Source organism: Taeniopygia guttata, chromosome 2 (assembly GCF_048771995.1).
Source record: "Taeniopygia guttata chromosome 2, bTaeGut7.mat, whole genome shotgun sequence".
Classification (NCBI taxonomy): Eukaryota; Metazoa; Chordata; class Aves; order Passeriformes; family Estrildidae; genus Taeniopygia; species Taeniopygia guttata.
Window position 1 is genome coordinate 70,141,598 of NC_133026.1, and position 21,672 is coordinate 70,163,269.

The window sequence follows — 21,672 nt, forward strand, 5'->3', positions numbered from 1 at the left end:
GCTGATCTACTTAACACCTCATTAAAAAAAAATATGTTCAGCTCATCTCCTCTCACTGCTCTTCACTTGTCAACAAGTTCTGCTTTTTTCCCCTTTATATTCAGTCCTTTTGGTGCTCAGTATTTGTCAATCATTATTTTTCACCCTGTGGTGCAGATTTCTCATGCTGTTTTTATTAACCATCTCAAGGATGTTATGTACCACAGTTTTTTTAGCTTACAGTATATATCTATATATGGAAATTTTTTTCTTGTTTATCCTTGAGCTTGAATGCTAAAGTCAAGGCATAATAGCATATTCAAATATATCTTCTCCCTTGTTTGGTTGGGTTGGTTTTTTTTCTGAATATATTTACAATATATTAAACATACTGCTATCATTTTGTAATAGTTCTCAGAAACTTTTTGGTTGCACTTTTTCTGTAGAAATTATTTTCTTGCTTGCCTTGATGATTCAATATTTCTTTAGAGAATCTATAATAATATCTAAATGAAAAATTGTTAACATTAAGTCTTCAAATAAAGAGACAGAATGGTTTTTTTTGTGTTTTTTAGTTGGTTTACTTTTATGCTCTGAAGCAGTCAAAATAAAAAAATAGGAGACAAATTTCCTAATTTTTTTCCTCAACAAAAAATGATGTAGATTCATTATGGAACATACCATCCTTATAATTTATTTTAAATATACAAGTAGCATTTTTAGCCATGATTTCTTATGTAGCACAATTGTTTGGCTTTTTTCCCCTATGTATAAAACATGTGTTGAAGTTTGGGGGAACACCAATGCCAACTATTAAATGCTGACTATGAGAAGTTGACTATTGTGTGTTTGAGTAGCCAGAAAATTAGTGGTGATGTTTGTGGCTGTCACCTAAACATAAGACCAATAAGGTTTCTGAAAAACTGGAGTTTCTTGATACCTGACAAGGTTCAATTATTTTGGATAAAAATTTGTCTTAGCACTAGCAGCTAGAAACCCACTTTTCATCCCCTAAATATCAATGATAGGTTTTGAAGACTGCAAGGGCATTGAGAACAAAGCTGAGCATCCCAGGACAAGACAAGAAAAATTACAAAGCATTTTCAAAGAGATGCAGAGCTTCTGTGATCTTGGTGTTGTGGTGGTTTTTGTTCCTCCAATATGGTGAGGTACTTTTTTGCAGGAATCTTTTTTTTCAAGGAGGTACTTCAAACATTTCTGCATTTAGCACACTGAAAGCCATGAGATTCTAGACACAGCCTACAGTACTGAATCAAGCTGTTGAATTATTAGGAAAATTTTCCTGTGGGATCAGTTTAGTTGAGCTCAGTTATAACTAGAATGCAGTTATTCTCATACTGATGTATGTGTGAACCTCAATTTTGAGTTTAGGCTTGTATTTTCCCCTTTAGCCAAAGCAAGACAGAGCTGCTTTTGACTATACAGAGGAATATGAAGTGAGAGTGAAGAAATATTATGATACACTCTATGCCCCTGCTACAGTCTTCTGATTTGCTTTTTGAATATTGGCTAAAACTGAAAATCTGGTCTTCATTTTTAACATTCTGGATAAAAAGGACACCAGAGACACTGTCTCCCAAAGTAATTTATTCTTTCAGTATTTTCTACCTCACAGACTGTTGTCTGTACAGGTGCTGTGCAGGAAAATGTGCTCAGAGGACAGTGCTTGAAGAAAAAAACCACACTTATCACCAACATTCTTGGAACCCCCTATAAAATCTCCACAGCAGAATATGATAATTTGATTATAACAGGAGTCTGCCTTTAAATAATTCCTGTCATAGTCAAAAAGTGAAGAATAATGAAAAAGGGGAGTGGAAATGATGGAGGGGAATATTCTGACTACATCCATAACGTCTTAACTATATCTGTGTATTTGGGAATGCAATCAATGTCATAACAGCAACAGTCTTCATAGAAACTGTGCATAATAAATCATTTAGGTTGACAATTTACTGAAGGCAACTGTTTGTTTCACTTCCTCATTTTTTTTCTAATGCTCTAAATACTGCTGATGACTTGAGTTTTATGTTTAAGAGTCTGCTAGCTCCACCAGAATAAATAGTTCATTGCTATAACTATGCTGGGTCTGTGAAAAGGAAGACGAAAAAAAATATTAGCCCATTAAATGTCTTGGGGGCTGAATTATTTTCTTCCTTCCCTGCCTTGCTCAAGAGTGGGAGCTACAAAGTGCTATATTGCTAGGTTTGCTATCACCTCACTGCAGGAGCTCCCGTTATTCATAGGAGAGCAGCTGAGGTCAATTCCATGTGCTTTGTGGAAGAAACTCTACTATTCATCCCTTACAGTTTTCTAGAGTGTGAGCTGCAGCAAATGGATTAGGGAAACAGTCTATTCCATCTCCATGAGGTATAGTTTAGACTTTGAGTTGACCTTGTGTTTCTTAGTGCAATCTCATGTATACCATGAGTAAGATTATTGAGAAGTCTTAAACATATAAGATGAAACAGTTTTTATTTTCTTTTTTTTTTTTTTTTTTTTTTATATCAGATTAAATTTAATCAAAATAGGAGGACAAAATATCAGGTGGATTCTGGAAAACTTCAAATACGTTTGTAGATGACAAGTCTGAGGACTTTCACTGAAATCGCAGCATAGTTTATTCTTAGTAATTAGAGGGAAACTGGCCATACTTCAGAGATGACATACAAATGAAATGTCCTCCACATCAGACTGACATCTTATTCTTTGAATATCTAGTGTGTTGCATGCAATGTTGTTTTCTAGTCCCTGTCTTTTCAGCCTCAATACTCCCATCCATTGCACATCTAGGCAGCCGTGGTGACAAAGGGCAACTGACATCTTTCCTTCAGATGTTTGATGTTGAATAGAGAGCATGAAACATCAGCTACATTTGTGCATCTTCCATTCAGTGCTGGGTACTAGTGAGCTCTGCCTTACCTTTGCATCAACTTAATAAAGGATTTTCAGGGCAGATGCAGAGAATGCTTTGCAAACCAATGAAAAGTCCCTGAAGTGCAATTAATTTGATTAGTTATGAAAAAGTTGTGAAATATCTTTAGCCCATTTATTGAAAATCAGTAATAATTTCATGCTGTATAGAACTCAGTGGTCTCCATGTTCTTTTTTGATAGGATGATCTGGAATCCTTCATTAATTCCATTGAAACTATAGACAAGGAATGTTAGGTTTTCTTTTCTATTTTATTCAAGACTGCAAAACATCTCATTCAGTCAGCAAAGTGGAATGGCTGATGAAGAACATGAAAATATATTTTAACAGTAACAGCTCAGGAGAGGATTTCATAGTACTGGTAAAGCTTGCTGAACTGTTAATTTTCCTGGAGCTGTTTAAGTTCCACAGGGGCACTGTTTCTTCCCTTTGGCCACATCTACTTGGCTTTTCATCAGTAATGCGCTATCCTATATCCATTACACCTACCTACTTTAAGCTCTGCTCTTGCATTGCATTAAAACCCATATGAAATATTCATTAGATGAATGTAGAAAACTGACACACAGTCCCCTCTTAAAGCAAATGGAATTTTACTACCTCAACTGGAATTACATGGTCATATTAATCCTTCAGGTATGTCTCTGCATCTCAAAGAACCTAGAGGTGTAGGAGGATTACCCTTTATTTTAAAAATGTTATAAATTATTTGCCTTTGAAAAAATTAACTGTTAAATTTATTCTCAACATATAGTTTTTATAGGGAAAAAGAGGAAGAAGTCTCAGGCTGAAAATCCAGACCTTTTTGAGAGTGAATGTAAAAATTATGAATTAGCACTCTGACACTGTAAATATTTTTTGAGGACTGGAAACTATCAGAACTATCAGAAATTAATACTCCAGGTAGGGCTGATCCTGTGTGATTTTATTCGTGTGAGAAGCAAAAATGTATTACCTTTCAAATGTACATCCTGTTTCCACTGTCTGCCTAGGGTTCTTTTAAAGTAAACATTATTTGCTCTTGAGTAAAACCCCCTCCACCTAAGTCCTTCACCGTGTAGGCAGTTTAATTTGCCTTGTAGTGGCTATATCACATTTCACTGAACACAAGGTTAAGATCTTTCATTTAGTGCAGATCTGGACCACCATATTTTTTAGTATTGCATAGCAGCTGTACAGGCTGACCAGCATGAGTATGGGAGCACTGTGCTGTGTTCTCAAGTGTGCCTATTTTATTCCTCTGGCATGTCTAATCCACATCAGTGTTCCTGCAGTGACTCCTCAAGGAGTTCAGGCTCTGGATTTAATGTGGCTGGAAGTGACTTGGTGTTGACTGGTTCCATGGCGCACGTAGATTTTATATTGTCCTTGATATATATAGAATAATTCAGATCAAATACTTCACCAGACCAGGTATGTGGTGTTGTATTAAGTAGTAGAGGAGGTAAAAAATTTTCCTTAGCAGAAATTGCTATATACCTTTGCTTTTCAGAATTTTGTGACTAAAGTCTAAGTATTTCTAGTGCAATGCTGGATGTGTTTCAAGTCCATCAGTAGCTGACTTGGTGTGTGTATGGCAAATTTGCTTTCAGCAGCACAATGGAAAGCCACATTCGCTATTTTCTCATAAAACAATGGACAAGTCCACGTAGCATATTTCTTCTTGTCAGTTATTTATGGTATGTAATTGAAATAATACCTTTAGCACTTGAGAAAGACACATAGTAAGTGCTGTTCATACCAGGAGTACTTAGTCTTTCCAGAAACTTTCCGATGGGGGAAGAAAGATAACATATATACTTGCTGTGAAGACGTATTAGTATGTTATAAGAAGTAAGTGCGAGTATCCACTGAAGTATCCTTTAATGATAATGAGAATTATAATGATTCAATAATGGATTGATTTTTATCATAATCTTGTTATTAGTTCCCAATACTGAAGTTTAATGACACATGATATTTTATTTGGATGCACTCATAGACCTTATTCTTATAAACATTGAACATCGTCCTGTGTCTCATTAACCTGTGATCACTGATGCAAGAATGTGGCCATACGTGGATGTATTGTGTTTGAGTGACAAGGTTTGGGTAGCTAGAGGGCTACAGGGGTGGCTTCTGTGGGAATCTTCCAGAAGCTTTCCTCTTGTCTGACGGAGCCAATGACAGCTGTCTACAAGACAGACCCACTGCTAGCCAAGACCAGATCTATCAGTGATGGTAGCAGCGCCTCGGTAATAACACATTTTAGAAGGGGAAAGAATAACTGTGCAGAAGTAATTTCAGTCAGAGGAAAGAGAAGTGAGAACATGTGAGAGGAACAGCTCTGCAGATCCCCAGGTCAGTGCAGAAGGAGGGGGAGGAGGTTCTCTGCAGCCCCAGGTGCAGAACATGGTAAGGGCCCTGTACCCTGGCAGCCCACTGAGGTCCATGGGGGAGCAGAGAACCACCTGCAGCCCATGTAGAGAGGATCCCATGCTAAAGCAGGTTTCCTGGTAGGACTTGTGACCCTGTGACCCTTGTGACCCACGCTGAGGCAGCCTGTTCCTGAGTTACTGTGCCCTGTGGAAACATTAGAGCAATTCATGAATAGCAGTCTGTGGGAAGGACTCACTTCAGAGTTCATGAAGGACTCTCTCCCATGGGAGGATCCCCACACACTAGGCCAGTGGAAGGACTTCTCTCTCTGAGGAGGAAATAGAGGCAGAAACACCTGGGATGAGCTAACCGCTATTCCCCATCTCCCTGCACCACTAGGAGGCAGGACATAGAGAATCAGGAATTAAATTAAGCCCAAAAAGGAGGAAGGGATGGTGAAAGTGGTGATGGTGAATGATTAGCTTTACTTCTCATTATTGTACTCTGATTTTGATTGGTAATAAACTAAATTATTTTCCCAAACTGAGTGTGTTTTGCCCATGATGGTAACTAGTAAGTGATGTCTCCCCATTCTTATCTCAAGTCATGAGCCATTCATTGTGTTCTCTCTCTCCTGTCTCTCCAGTTAAGGAGGGGAGTGACAGAGCAGTTTTTGTGGGCACCTGGCATCCAGCCAGGGTCAAACCACTATAGTGGGATTCTACAAAATAGCTGCTGTGAAAGAAATGCTGCAAAGTAGGTTTTTGTTTGGTTTTTTTGGTTTGTTTTTTTTTTTTTTTTTTTTCCCCAGGGGTGAGTGTGAGTTGTAGTAACCCTCTGTGGCAATATTCTTGTTCCAGAAAGAGTGTCCACACAGGGACTTGTTCTAAGCTACTCTAAGAGGAGTCATGACTGAGGCTGTTTCTTGCTTCTGACAGCTGAAAAAGGCTTCATTTATCATTCCTAAAGTCTTCCTTACTATGCATGGTTACAAGTCAGCCACTTACTTTGTTACAGAGCCTGGAAATTTATGTCATCTGTTAATGCCAATCTTGATTCAGAAAACGGAATATGAGGGTTGTGCAAATGTTTTCTTTAGTGGCTCTCAACAACTATGTTATATGTTGTCACATTAATGAACAACTTTTGTACTATGCCAATAATAAAGTACATACACACGCTGACCTGCACAAATTGTGCAGCATTCACTTGCACCTGGCAATGAGTTACAAAGTGCCTTGTCCAAGTGGTGATGTTGCAGGATGATTTTGGACGTTCAAATTCTGTTATTTTTTATTGGTTTATAGATAATTCCATCATTCATGTTACTCTTTTTGCTTTATGATCTGGTCTCTATTAATATCTAATTTAACACTCTAAAAAACTAACTTGTCTCATAACGATGGACAGCTTTTTCTCCCTCTGTGTCATAGCTTCTTGGGCTTACCACTGAAAATTGTACTGGATATTTGGTGTTTGACACTTAATTGAAATTTATAAAATATTACTAGCTTCAGCATACAGTGTCCTCATGTTTGCCACTTGCTCTTCTGCCTCTGAGTCTTAACTCAGAGCCAACACTTGCTCTTTTTTTCCTTCTTAGATATATGTCAACCATGGTAATAGATCCCAGGTGCAAATTTGTTTCAGCTATTGGAATCTTCCCTGAGTGGGGTTTTCAGATTCAGCTTTAAAAGGGTAAGTGGTACATTTGTACATAAACCCACTGCTAACAGAATCTCTGAGTAAAGATGGAATAGAATCCAAGATTTCATGTCTTACTGACTGAGAAGCACTTTGCTCAGTCTTTAATTTTGGAAGGGATAAGATAATAACAGTAGCAGTGTGCAATGCTTGTTCCTCGCTGACAAGAGCATTGTATGTTTTAATGATTCACTTATTTCAGAACATTTTTTCTCCAAATACAAACTGGATAAAGCAAATTAGGAAGCAAAGTGCCAGACTAGGGTGGTCCCATTGGTCAGAGAAATTTGACTCCTCCAGATCTTTCTGAAGGCTCTAGAAATAGCTTTTGTGACATCTGAGTTTACTTCCATGTGGCACAGAGACCATGACAAACTTCCTGCTGGAACATGAAATCATCTAAACTGAAATCTACAGTAGTGTAGTTGCAAGACATTTTTATCAGAGTGTTTCTTGGGCTTCTGAGCGCAATACCTTGTTATTTTTCTTTTTAAAAAAGGAAATTTCATTTTTCTGGTTAAAATAATATATTCAGCTTTGATACTTCCTTATCTACACTACTGGTTTTAATGCTTAGGCATGTGATTTTCTTGGGTACAGGAACTAAAATATCTTTAAATGCTCTCCTGTTTAATATAATGAACATTTCTGCATAGGAAATAGTCATATCTTCATGCTGAATGTTAAGGGATGATAAATGATTAGGTGGCCTGTAGAGCTGAATATCCTACTGAGTTCAATCCTATACCTAGCATTCCTCCATCCCTTAAAAAAATGAAATGAACAAATCAAAACAAAACCAAAAACCCAAAACAAAATATACAGCAAACAAAAAGCGAAACAAAAAACCTACCAAAAACCCCAAAAGCAACAACCAAAAAACTCAAACCTCTGGAGAGAAAGTCTGATGAATACAGCAGATGCCATACATATTTTGATATTATTTGTATTTCTTTCTCAGCCTGGTGAGAGCCTGTTGAAGAAGGTATAAGCCTAGATGTCTGGGAAATCAAATACCTGGAAGAAGCAGCAATCTGTTATTGTAGAGGGTGAACCTGTCCTGCTGTAAGTTCTTGCTTCAGCTAACTCCTTGTACCCTGATTTTGGTGAGTTAGAGCTATGAGTGATGAAGGCACAGAATGATAACAATAATAATTCTTATTATTACTATTATCTGAGCCTGGCATTCTAATTTCAAATAGCTAGAAGTTCTGGTTCAAAATAGCACACATAGCAAAATAAACAACTGATCCTAGCAAAGGCAGGCTTTTTTTTAACTAAAAAATCTCCTAAATTCAAAGGTACAGCACTGGATATTGTAGGTTATGCTGAAGGATAGCAAATAATTTGTGAGCCAGTGTATACTGCTTGTATCTGTAGGATGTCTGAAAGCATTAAAAATTCATGATCTTTTAACAAGGAGCTACAGCAGTAACAACATCAAGCCCCAGCAATAGTTTTCAGGTTAGTGCTTTGAAATATTTATTTTGTCTGATTTTAAAATGTTTAGTCTGGAACATTTTAAATTATACTTTCCCACTGTATATATTTGGCTTGTGGAGCCTGTCTCTCGACTCTGGACAAGTATGGACTGCAAGTTACTCTACTTTATTGTTTAGAAAACCAGTCTGTGGTAGGAGCCTAATGTAAAAAACAAAGTATCCTTTTGAGAATGCCAGGGTCAAAGTGCAAGGCCAAAAAAAAAAAAAGGAAAATGAGATAATAGGAATCTTGTGAGAATTCTTTGGTGGGAATAGAGACCTCTGAAATCCAAGCACAGTGGAAATGTATAAAACAGTGTCTGAATGCATGTGCTAACAAAAGGAAATCTTCTGTGAAGAATCATGATTGAGTTCTTAAATTAATGAAATGCAATAAGAAAATAGCAATATTTTAACTTATACTTAACTGACTTGTCCTTTTTTATGGTCAGGAGTTGTATAAAAGTCAGTTTATGATTTTATTGAGGATTTGCTGTTTCAAAAAAATTGTCCAAATTTTCAAGGAAACTGAGGCAACAGAATTGTCCAGAACCAAGTTAAAAGGAACATTGAAATGTCACAGTAAAATACATGGAAATTGAGCAAATAGAGCTGCCTACTTTGGTTAGGACTAGATATTTGAATGAGGTATAAATATGTTCATTGATATATACGCCTGACAACTGACTAGTACATTATGTGGGAGTAGAATTAAGTTTTTCAATATGTGGAGATGGGTTCTTTATTCAACCACAGTCAAGTCAGTAGGAATGGGAAAAACTTCCTGATTAGGCATCCTCAACTGGAGAACAAGTGAGACAAGTTTTTCTGTGATTTTTTTGCCTTGCCTTTTTTCCTATTAAGGGCCAATCCTGTTTTCACTTATAAAACAAAGGTACAGCTTTTGGAGTGGGAGCAGAGATTGGTTCTTGTTCTTAGGAGATATGTTAATGTCCCTAGAGATATTTTCACTTGTGCCAATAACAAGTGATGTGGCTAGTCTTACACATAGGAGGGTGGTTTTAACCAAAGAAACATTACAAATCTTCTAATAAAATAATTTAAAATATTTTTGTCTTTATTATTTCCTGTAGAACGGAATAAAACTCTCCTGGGTACATCACAATAAAACTTACTCTAGTGACAGACCTGCTCTGATCCAAGACTATGTCCAGCTACAACCAGTTCTCATGAATATTTGTTTTTAAAAATTAAGATGACTTTCACCAGTATTTTTGGTACTCTTGAGATATGATGGCATTTAATCATTAAAAAAGCTTTAGATACAGCATGGGAAAGTGCTCTATTTTCTATCACCATTTCCCTTCAATTATCATATAAGTGAAACCAGATAGACTGCAAAATAAAATCCACTCAACTGAAATATTTGCAGCCTTCATATACACATTCTCCCACATTCTGGTAAAAGTCTCAGTCTGTTTGTATTCTTTCCCAACTTTAACATGACCTTTAGAGCTAACCATATCTCTGTAAGATTTTTTTTTTTTAATTTTTTTTTAGGCAAATAGATACATAACTGCATTATTGAAAACAACTTAAAAACTTCAATAGACAGTAACTACTGCAAAAAAGAAGGGAGTGAGTGGATACTGTATTGGAACTGGAAGAAGAGCCCATGTTAAAAGCACTTAGGGTTTAACAACATATCTATGGCTTGGTGATCAGCTTCTGACAATCTGTTTAATGAGGAGACAGAGAAAAAGTTTAGGCTTTTTTGGTACACTGATGTACCCCTACATCAGTGCTATTGCAGTTCCCCAGTGAAGGGAACCTTCCATATTCTCTGTTGTGTCCATGCAGTCTCTCCCAGGTGACACCCACAGTGCTTGTCCAGAAGATATGGATGTCCCTCCCATTTATAGCTGTGAGAAAAGAAAAAACAAAGTGGATCCATGGGAATGGTTCAGGATCCCTCCCTAAAGAAAACGAAGCCCTGACTAAAAGAACCATTCAGGGATGTGTATTTACAGAGCCCATTAAACATGGAAGTAAATAGCTTATTCATGAGCTTAAAGATGGGTTATTCTTTCTGAAGATTCATGTCCCAAATCAGGGTCTCCTGAATCATAGCTGGGGTACTTGCTAGCTGTAGTCACTAAAATTCACCAGTGCAGCTGTGATCAAGACTCACCAAGTTATTTAAGTGTACAAACAAATTTTTAGTTATAAGCAAGTTAGGGTATTGTAACAAATGTGGCTACAAGCTGTATTGCAAAGAATAAAAGTTTCTGATACATATGTTCTATTCCTCCATGTCTGAAATTCCTTAGGAGTCTTAAAATAGATTGGAAAACCTGGGCCCCCGTTTTATGGCCTACAAAGTATATGGATAAGAGAAATTTGTGGCTTTTTTTATTGCTCAGCAAAGCCATTATGTATTTATACATTTTATTAGTGAAAGAACAAGCTGAGAGGAAGTGTATTTGTGACAAGAGGACTGTGTTTCTTTTATAATAGGTATATGTTTGACTTCTCTCATCAAGTATTTTTCAGCCTTTTTGATGTATATACTTATGCACTACCCTTCTTTTGTGTTCCTTCCCTGCTTTGATGTACCACTTGATTTTTCTCCCAGTACAAAACATTTTTGTACAGATTTGGGATAGTTTCTAATGGAAGCACAGCAGATAGAGTGGGTATATCTGTGGGGACAAAGTTAGCATAGTAACAGGACTCTTAGCAGCCATAAAAAGGATTATAAGACTCACCTATAAAGTACATGAGCAGTGTAAGAACCTATGCAATGGGGCTTTGAGAAACCTGGTCTAGTGGAAAGTGTTCCTGCTACAGGTGGGGAGGATTGGTGATCTTTAAGGTCTCTTCCAACACAAACTCTTCTGTGATTCCAGAATTCTGAGTCTGTGGAGAGGGAAACTGAGTTTGGGGAAGACATCTGGACGGCACCAAGATGCTCGAGAGTCGTAAATGGATTCAGGTACATTTGGTGAGTTGAGGCCAACCTAACATCATTGCACCCAGAAAGGTGATGCAGAATACAACTTTTTTTCAAACTGTATGAGGGAGAGAGCTGAAGAGCTCACTGGGAAAAGCAGGAGTCACAGCAGCAGAAACAGAACTGTCAGAGAGCCTTTAGCCCCCAGCATTTTGGTGAGTCATACTGTAGAGAAGGTAATTGGTAAATAAAGCTGTGCTTTATTTAGTGACTTTAGTTACTGTGTGGAAACCATCACTTGTTTCTATTAAGAAAATGTTTAAATGGGATTAAGAATTTAAAAGAAAGCTGCCTGGACACCCAGCTGAACAGATCTCCATCTATAGTTTAGCATTGATAAGCCAAATCTGGAATTACTAGGCCAAGTTCCTCCATGGTGTAAGCTAATATAAGCAAACCAGAGACCAGGTGTATGAAATGAGGCAGTGTTTCCCCAAAATGTGGCCAATTCAAAAAAAGCTCCTTGTTGTCTGCTTGTAGAGGTTCAGTATTAGCATAAGAAATTAGGAAATTCTGTCTGGTGGACATTGCCTGCTGAAAATAAGGTTCATGCAAGGAAGGAAAGCTGCCAAAGAGGCTGGTTTTTTTTGTTGCCTAGAAAATGAGAACTTTTAGCAACTTTCACGTTTCTAAAAACATGAAGCTCTGCAGGGTGAGAAAAGGCAAGGAAATATCCTCTACTCTCTTATGTTACTGATCTCATCAGGGAAGGGACTTGATTTTGAAGATGTGTTATTTATTTTTGAAATGAGGAAACAGCTGGATATCACTAGATGAAGCTGTGCAACACGAAAAAATACCTACAGCAGAAAAGGTTTTAATATAAAAAAATGTAGATATCTTTTTCTCCCTATTACAGTTGATTTCCAGGCTTAAATATTTAAATAGTTGCACTAGTTATGAACTAACTTATTTTATAGAGGCATTTGCTTTGCATGTTGCCTCACCCAAAATTAGCTTTAGCTTCTTGCCCACTGATTTCCTAGTATCCTGGGAAATCATAACACTCTCAAAAAATAGAGTGTTTTCTTTCTCAGCTGTAAGCTGATGATATTATCCTGAATAAATTAGTTCTCTGAGAGCTGTGCAGTGGTTTGCCTAAAATGATATAAACGGACCAAGACGTTGTCTGGCAACTGTCTGATGTCCCTACCAATCAGGAGATTATTTATGTCTATAAAGTTCTGCATTGCTTTCAGTTTAAAGTAACTCCAAAGACCTCTGTGGTCTCTGGGGACAGAGTTGCATCCTTGTGACTTGATAGACCAGCTGAAGAAAAATTGATATAGCATGAAAATATATTGTCAAAGACCTATCCATTATTTACTGATGATCGATGCTGAAAGTTGAAGTTTAAAAGTTGAGGTCAACTGTTCTTTGTCTCAGATATTTAATGGAAAACAATCAGAAGAGTTGGAGCTGGGAAGACAAGAGGTCCATTTGATGAAGCACCAATTGATCACTCTGAGACTTCTCCCTTTGGGAGTGTTCGTGTGACAGAAGTTTGATTCATTATCTCTCCTGTGCAGATGGGGAGTAGTGAATGCTTTGTTGTGTTCACCTTTATTTGATTGAGCACTGGGGACTACTAGGTCATATGGAAGGAGCAGACAGGAGTGTAAACAATTGAGAAGATGCATGGGCTTGTGGCTGCTCTCTCGTATGGGCCTGACTATTTAGCTCTGATTCTGATTACATGGGGTTTAATGCAATGTCATAAACAGAATAATCTCTGTGTGTGAAAGAGATGGCACCCTCTGTATTATGGGGAATGTGCTGGCAGGAAACACAACAGGTCACTTACTATCCTTTTGAATAAGTACCAGCCTTCATAACAGCCTCACGCATTGGGAATGTTTAGTTTGCTGACCTACTTTCTATGAAATACTTCACTTCCTCAAAAGTGAGTCTTTAAGGACAAGTGAAAAAAGAACTGGGCACAGAATGTCTAATGCTGTGACAAAAAAAACCCCAAAAAACCACCAAACAACCAGCATCTGTGATTATGTTGTGCTTGTAATGGAAGTCTTTGGAGAACACGTACAGAACTTGAGCTAGATTGTGCAGAACCTCTACAAGATGGCAATAAGAATGCCAAGAGCAGACAGGAGTGCTGAGGCTATTTGGTGGCATCTGGAGAGAGTAAGAGATGGGTATTGCTGAGCTAAGTGCAGCGGGGTCACTGCTGGGTGCCTGAGAGTAATGCTGAAGGGCTTTCCTGCTGGGCATCACACACACTTGGTCTGCCAGCTGATGCAGTAATAGCAAGAGAGACTCAATGAAGCAGCAAAGCAAAAACCTGCCAAAAAGCCTGGAACAGTGTAGTTTTCTGTTTTCCAGGCTCTTGATGGTATTTTAAGTATAAAGGCTAATTAAATGGCTGAAATTTTAGGAAGGAAAGGAAACATCTAATGGCCATTTTTAAAAATTGCTCTCTGCACAAGAAGGACTGTGTTCTTCATACACCTTTGTAGAAGAGATTTCAGCACCATCAGTAGGACTTTTGCAGTATTTGAAAGCACACTGTTATCTTTAAAAAAAGTCCATTTGAGGTGAGATAATTCTTTTTCAGATAACTTACCTTAGAATATAGGAATTGTGACTGAAAATGTGGTATTTCAAACAATTTCCCATTCAATATCTGCCTTCAATCCCACAAGGATATTGGTGTAAAATGCATGAGATTCCAGGTGCTTTTTAGGCTGGTCTAGACCTGCACATGAAATCATAAACAAAATTACACTTTTAACACTATAATAGCTGATATGCTTGTGCTTGCTATTTCTTGCAAAATTATGCCCTTGAGGATGAGTGAAATTAATCATATTTGGTTTAAAAGGCAACAAAAATCTGTGTCTGATATTGGATATATTAATGATGTCTAATTAATATACCCATTAAAAGTTTGCAAGATTAATCTAGCAAGTAAATTGTAGCCAAGTTTAAATTGAAATTTTTTTCTAAAATTGATTTTCCAGACTTTAGGAAAGGATTTTAAATAGATTGCAGTTAATAAGAAATCCCAGGAAGTATTATTTGTATGAAGTAGCAGGCTCAGAGATTGGTAACAGGATCCTATATCTTTTTTCTTTACCTTACCGGTGTGACTGTAATCCTTCAAGGATTTAATGAATAATCCTTACAATCTATTGATGAAATGCTAAGATACATTAAATTTTTAGGTCCTGGATTGGTTCAGCTGAGCAGCTACCCATGCTGTAGAAAGAGCTGACATGAATTGGTCATAGAAGGAATGCCAGACCCCCTAGAAGATCATGGAGAGAGAGCAAGGATTGAAGAGAAGGACAACAGGAAAGATCACTGAGATTGTGGCCAAGCTCCTCAATAAAAACCAGAGCCAGGTGGCATGGACTGTGCCACGTGCACTCTGTCTGGGCAGAGCTCCCTGCAGTTACACTGCATTTTCTTCTGTCTTTTGGGCATCACAGGGGCTCATGACATCATTGTTATTTTGGTATACATTTTTTTTCTATTCAAAGATTCCGGAAAAGCTGGGAGGGCTTTGTTGTTGCCAGTTACTGAAATGTTTTGTAGCATGAAATTGAAGGTATTTGTTACACATATGGATTTAGCTTGTGGGCATGCTGGAGTGCTTCAGGGAGCAACATCCAGAGTGGTTAAAGACTTAGGATTACCTGTGCACAAAAAAAAAATATGGCAATTCAGACACTGAGATTCTTTGTATAGTGAAGAGTGAGTACATTTTACATCTAGAGATGACAGGAAAGAGAAACTGCTTATGCCAGAAAGAAACTCTGAGGATAGACGTGTTTGTTTTTTTTTCAGATTTAGACATTTTACTGTGGGTAAGGCAAAGACCTATGTATTTATACACCTGAGATTTTTTGATTAAGACAGATTTTTGGACTGAATTACTCAAATTGTTTCTGTGAATATGAATTCCTGACTTAATTTTTTAGCTCTAACAATGACAGAGCAGTTTTTTTTACATCCTTGACAAAAACTAGAATTACAAATGAAAATGTTTGTTTGTACATAAACACATGGCATGAGACTAATTTGCCAAGTCTCAGGCATGGGGAGGAGATGGATTGCAAGATTTGCAGCTTGGCTAGATTGGCCTGTGGGCACACACAAAGTGATGTGATTTACTTTGGTGGCTACAGCGCAGAAGCCTGCACCCTCTAAAGTGTTCAGCTGCATTTCCAAGGGAAAGCTTATTTCTGCTCAAGTACCAGATTTGGTTTCTGTTGGTTTTTTTTTTGACAAATGTAAATTTTGTGTGTGTAGCTCCATGTGATGTGGTTGTGGTTGCACAGTGAGTCTGTCAGGAGACCTGAATCCCTTGCTAGAGGCATAATTACTGAGCTGTAACTTACTCATCTCCAAACCTATTGAAATCACAGGGACCTCTATTTGTGTTAGACAATTGTGTAGCTAAGGTGAATGACTCCAGTACGAATGTGATCCATAGTGGGCTGCTCTAGGTGCACAGGGTGGATTCCCAAACTAGGGAAACAGAAAGATCTGGACAGACTGGACCAATGGATAAAGGCCAATAGGGTGACGTTCAACAAGGCCAAGTTCTGTGTGCTGCACTTGGGTCACAACAGCTCCATGCTTTGCCACAGGCTGGGAAATAGTGGCTGGAAAAGGACCAGGGGAAGTTCCTGAACCTGAGCCAGCAGTGCCAAGGTGTCCAAGATGGCCAATGGCACCCTGGCCTCTATCAGCAATAGTGTGGCCAGCAGGACCAAGGAAGTGATCCTCTCGCTGTACTTGGCACCGGTGAGGCCACACCTCCAATCCAGTTTTGGGTCTTTCACTTGAAGAAGGACATTGAGGTGCTGGGGTGTTTCCAGAGAAGGGTAACGGAGCTGGGGAAGGGTCTGAAGCACAAGTCCTATGAGGAGCCGCTGAGGGAGCTGGAGATGTTTAGTCTGGAAAAAAGGAGGCTCTACAATTTCCTGAAAGGAATGTGTAGTGAGGTGGAGGTCAGCTTTTTCTGCCTAGTGGCAGGTGACAGGACAAGGGGCAATGGCCACAAGTTGTGCCAGGAAAAGTTTAGATTTTAGAAGAAATTTCTTCACCAGCAGGGTTGTCAAGCATTGGAACAGGCTGCCCAGGGAAGTGGTTGAGTGACCATCCCTGAAAGTATTTTAAAGATGTGTCGATGTGACACTGAGGTACATGGTTTAATGTTGGACAGTGCTGGGTTAATGGTTGGGCTTGATGATCTTAAAGGTCTTTTCCAAGATAAACTTGCTATGCTTCTATGAATTTTGTGTTATACAATTACAAGTAACTAAAACTTGTGATTTAAGTAGTTATTGCACCTTCTGCTGCACGTTAGGAATTGAGTGAAAAAGCTCATACAAGGGCACAGTCAGAGTCTAACTAAAGGAGCTAAAAATTTGTCATTACAGTCATTTTATTTATCATTCCTTCGGAGACTGTCAGGGCAAGCCCTTATCACAGCTGAAATAGTGGCAACATGGCAGCTTTCAGGAGAAACTATTTCTTACCATGTAGACCTACTGCTTGAAATGGTCTTTATAATGTGTTAGGGCAAGGCTAGAAACTTTTCATGACATCTTGCCAAAATTATGACATTACAAAACTTCAGGAACTTTTCAGTTTTTAGATGTATAAGTGGGTGAAATGAAATGTGAGGAAATCCTATGAAGATACTCATATATTTAATAAGACAATCATTATTAGCTGGAGGCTGCCAGGGTGTAATGGGCCTTTTTTAAAATGCATTATGCCCCAGGTATTTGGGGAAGATTGGAAAGATTACCAAGATTTCTAACAACCTGTATTTTCTCTTCCTCATGTCTATACTAACACATGTATTTTATTTCAATCAGTGTCCCATCCATGGCACGTGTTGATAAAATTATACCAATTATGTAGGACTGCATTTATGAAATTCCAGATTTTCAGGTATTATGTTATACTGTAACAGTACCTGGGACAGAAAGAGATTCATGCTTATGGAAATATTCCTTTAATTTTGCCCCCCAGTTCCATGTTTCCAAACTTCCCTAAAAAATATGGAGTTTGTTTTAACCGTGTACAATTCTCCTTCAAAACTCCATATATTTACATCTCTGTGTACTTGGAGATATCTGTTATATTTGCTTTATTAATGATGATACTACCAAACAGTTTTTCTAGAATTAGTTATGAGAAACTCAAGAGGAATTAGAAAGAAAAATCATTGCACAGAGCCATTCTTTGTGTAGTATAATTATGTCACTTGAAAATATCAGCCAAATTTGGCTTTGCAGTGACTGAAAACTGGAGAATATACATATATTTTGGAAATAATTTATTTGCAAAATTTTAAGCCAATTATCATAAATATCAGTCTAAAGACTTCAGTATGAGTTATCTGTAGGAAGTCCAAAAGCTGATGAGTTGCATCTGCTTTTCATTCCCGTGTTTTAGTATAACTTATTTAATACTAATTTGAAGATGAGCAATGTAAAATAGAAAGTAGAGGGGTGTTAGAAATTTTCAGAAGTTGTTTGGTTTTTGTTTTAGCAGCATCTCCTTCAGAGAACATAAAGCACCCTGTGATTTATATTGTATCTGAACTTTGATTACATCATGTTAAACTGGGTTTACTTAATTAAAGAAGATGACAAAAGTAAGTAACTATGTTCATCATATGTAAAACAAAATCAAACATTTTCTTATAGTTTCAATGTATCTGACACTGGTCTAAGTGGAAGGAAAGACAATAATTTGCATATTTTAATCTGGAGGTTAGGGACCCTGTCAGAGTAACAGCTTGGGCTGGGTTAGCCAGAAGAAATAGAAAGGAGAAAAATAATTGAAGAAGCAGTTTGCTACAAAATGAAATTTTTCTAATTGTCACTTAAGGTTGTCTTCACACCTGTCTGTAGGCAAGAGGTCAGCTTGGAAGTGAAGGAGGGTAGGGAGCAAATATATCTCACTAAGGACCAAAAGACAATTTTCTTTCCTTAGCAACAAGATCAACTATAATATATATTTATGAAGATCCCACATGGCATATCCCCATTACAAAATACCAGGTGTCCTTTTACTAGCAGCACTGCAGGCAGCAGGTATATCTAAAGGTTGTCCTCAAAGACAAGCTGTGTACAGAGCATGAGGAGCACTTAATTAAATAACTAACTATGACATATTGATTTTGAAGGCAAGGGGGCAGGAAAGGCTTTTCAGCAAAATTAAGACTTCTCAATAGAAACAACTGCAGTAGTGGGGTTCATCTTTGTCAGGAACAAGGGCAAGCTGTGAGTTTTTCCTGAGCTTACTAAGATGTCAAATGTAAAACAGCAATGTGAACTTTTGTGCTTGGACTAGCTATAAATTCCATTGTCCCACAATACTGCTGAAGGGACAGTAACCTTGTGAAAGACCCCCACATGAACTGTGGTTACTGTGCTTACATGCATATGTTTAAATCCTACTCAATATAATGTGTTTTCAGTTGAGGTTTGCATTAACCAGACCATGGCAAAAATAAGAGATTACATCAAGGCAGTGTTAGTTTAAACTGGGTGGGTTTTAGGGAAGATTCTCATCCCAGCCCAACATCTTTCACAAGAAACAGAAAAGCTCCTGTTTTCTGCATGAATAGGCATGGACACAGCCTCTGAGTGTTGCAGGATCCTACCCCTGTAAAAGACTGGAGTGATATGCCTCTCTTCAGGAGGGATTTACCTCCCTCTTTGATTCCACTGCTAGTCATGGGAGCTGAGTGTGTGTGTTCACTAACAATGAGGCAGATCAAAAATTAGCAAATGTTTTAGTGTATAGCCTCCTAATCATGAAGCCTTCTGAATTATTAAAATGCACTATGCTTTCAGTTTTTAGAGCCTCTATTCATTTTGGTCCTCAGAAAAGAAAGACATTCTGATCATATTTTACCACAAGTTCATTTGAAAAGATGAAGTGGATCCTCTAAAGTTGTGTGATTAAGCAATACTATTAGCAGGACAAGCAGTTTTAGCCTGCCTTTCCACATGAACTAATGAAATCACTTTATATCAGCATGTAATTGCAGAAAGAGCAACACCTGAATGAATATGCTGAACTAGGAAGATCTTGGGGAAAAAAAGGCAGGAAGGCTTCTAATTCCGTAGAAGAAGAAAGTGGAAGTGCTGTTATTTTGGAAAATTCGTTTGGACATGTAATTGCAGAAAAATGTCTGGTGAAAAGAGCGCATTTCAACTGAGAACCCAGTTCTCCAGTGAGATTTATTTCATTTTATGTATGAGATGCTTCTGGGAAGCAGAACTCTATTTGCCTCAGAAAAAGTGTGTTGTTATAGTAAAAGCAATTATAATACATTCTGTGTCTGAATGAGACAAGTGAGATCAGTGTGACATTGTTTTAACCATGGCAGAAGTGCAGAGTATTGGGTTTGGCCCCAAATGTCAAAGACTGGAATATGATTGATTACGCACTAAGTTGGCAGTGTGTCTTTAACAGTTTGACCTATCTGTATGTATGAGCAGCTGACAACTTTTACACTTCCTTTCCTTGGTTTGGTAGAGAGGAAGAAATTTTTTTCCCTTTGTGTTCACCCATACCCAGGTAATGAGTGAGATCAGAATTCAGTGGCAAAGCAAGAACTGTAGTCCTGGATTCTGAGAAACAGTGCCATTAATGTTGGGCCAGTCTTCCTCAGTGTGTGTATATGTGCCCTCTGGCAGCTTAGGAATAAAGCACAGTTGGCAGGATTCCTCTCTGGACAATGTGAACTGATCAAATAAGCTGGAAAGCAGGATCCTAGTCAGATGGAACAGCAGTATCACGAGAGTACACATAATGTGCTCTACTTGCCTCTTGCGGTATCATAAATTAGGATCAAAAAAAGAGAATTGCTTTGCTGATGCAGTTATCTTCTTCCTTCACCTCCCTCCCCCAAAACCCTTGTTCCATTTTGTCACTATAAATAATTGCTGGGCTGGTCACAGGGTTGGCACTGGAGAACTCAACTCAGCCTTGGCAGGCTGCTCTGCTTCAGTTTTACTTGGTAGCGGAAACTGTTGCTCTCTTCTCTCTTGTTCATCAGCCTGTTGCAAAATGAGTTTGCATCATTTTCCATGTTGCAAAGATTGTCCCTGGTAAGTGCTGTGGCAGATTATGTGCACCCATGAATCACCAAAAGTCTCCTGTATGTGTCTAATATCTTCCTGTCTTGCTAGGCTGCACTGGTGTTTAGTTCCATTTTAGGACAAACCTGTTCTAAGTCTGAATAGTTTACCAGTATGATATGATGGCAAATGCCTTCATGATTGCAGTGCTTTTACATAGGCAAAGTTGCAGCACTGCCAAGACTTATTCAAACTTCCCCAGCACTCCCCTGAGTATATGTAGCTGTGTTAGCCAAAGCATGCTTTTAATAGCTTATCTTATGAATTTTTTTTCTGGTACAGTTTTGTTTTGTTGGTATGAATTCAGGAAACCTTTGACCAACTGATCTTTGCCAGCAAAATATTACTGTAATTCTGTCTTCATCTGCAGGAATCATAAGTGAAACAAAGCTTTTTACTGTATAGTGTAAATAATGGCTTGTGTAGCTTTTAAAAACAGTGGCAAGATACTGTATTCATAAAAGTGTTACTGTGGTACACAAATGATACCTCTGTCTTTCTATACAGTTGTGAAATATATATTATAGACCTTTAACTTTTTTTCATTGCTTTACTCCATTCTCCAGCAAAACACATACCAAACCTCTCACTTTCAAAGAAGCAAATACAAATCCAGAGGATAACCTCAACTACCTTTACAGATCTTTGTCTTAGACAAAGACTACAGGTTTTCAGTGATGGCAGCCTTCACTGTAGAAGATGAGCTAAGCAAATAAGTGAATTCTGGTTTAATCATAATGCCACAAATCTACTGGAAACACGGAGCACTTACTTTTCCCCTAAGCTGCTATGGGTAGCAGGCAACATTCTAAGACATTTATGCTTTATTTATTTACCAGCCAAATGTTAATATTGCACAGCTTTCTTCAGCTAGTAATGTAGCTAGTGACGCTCAGCTTCAGAGTATTTATGTCCAGTGAATGTGGCAATAGAGCATCTCAGCATTTCACCACTTCAGATGACGTATTTATAAATGAGGCTGATGCGGTTCAAAGGGAATGTGTTACAATAGAGCAAGATCTGACATATGTTCTAAAATGGAAATTAAAAAAATGCCTTCATGCACAGAATAGCAAGAGCTTTG

At 38.0% G+C, this 21,672-nt stretch overlaps 1 long non-coding RNA gene across 1 annotated transcript; it reads left to right on the top strand.

Moving 5' to 3' along the window:
- The first annotated feature begins 5,475 nt into the window (after positions 1-5,475).
- On the top strand, positions 5,476-13,374 carry LOC140682515 (uncharacterized). Its single transcript, XR_012054351.1, has 3 exons — positions 5,476-6,990; positions 7,958-8,061; positions 11,348-13,374. It is a non-coding gene; the product is annotated as an uncharacterized lncRNA (long non-coding RNA).
- Positions 13,375-21,672: the final 8,298 nt, after the last annotated feature.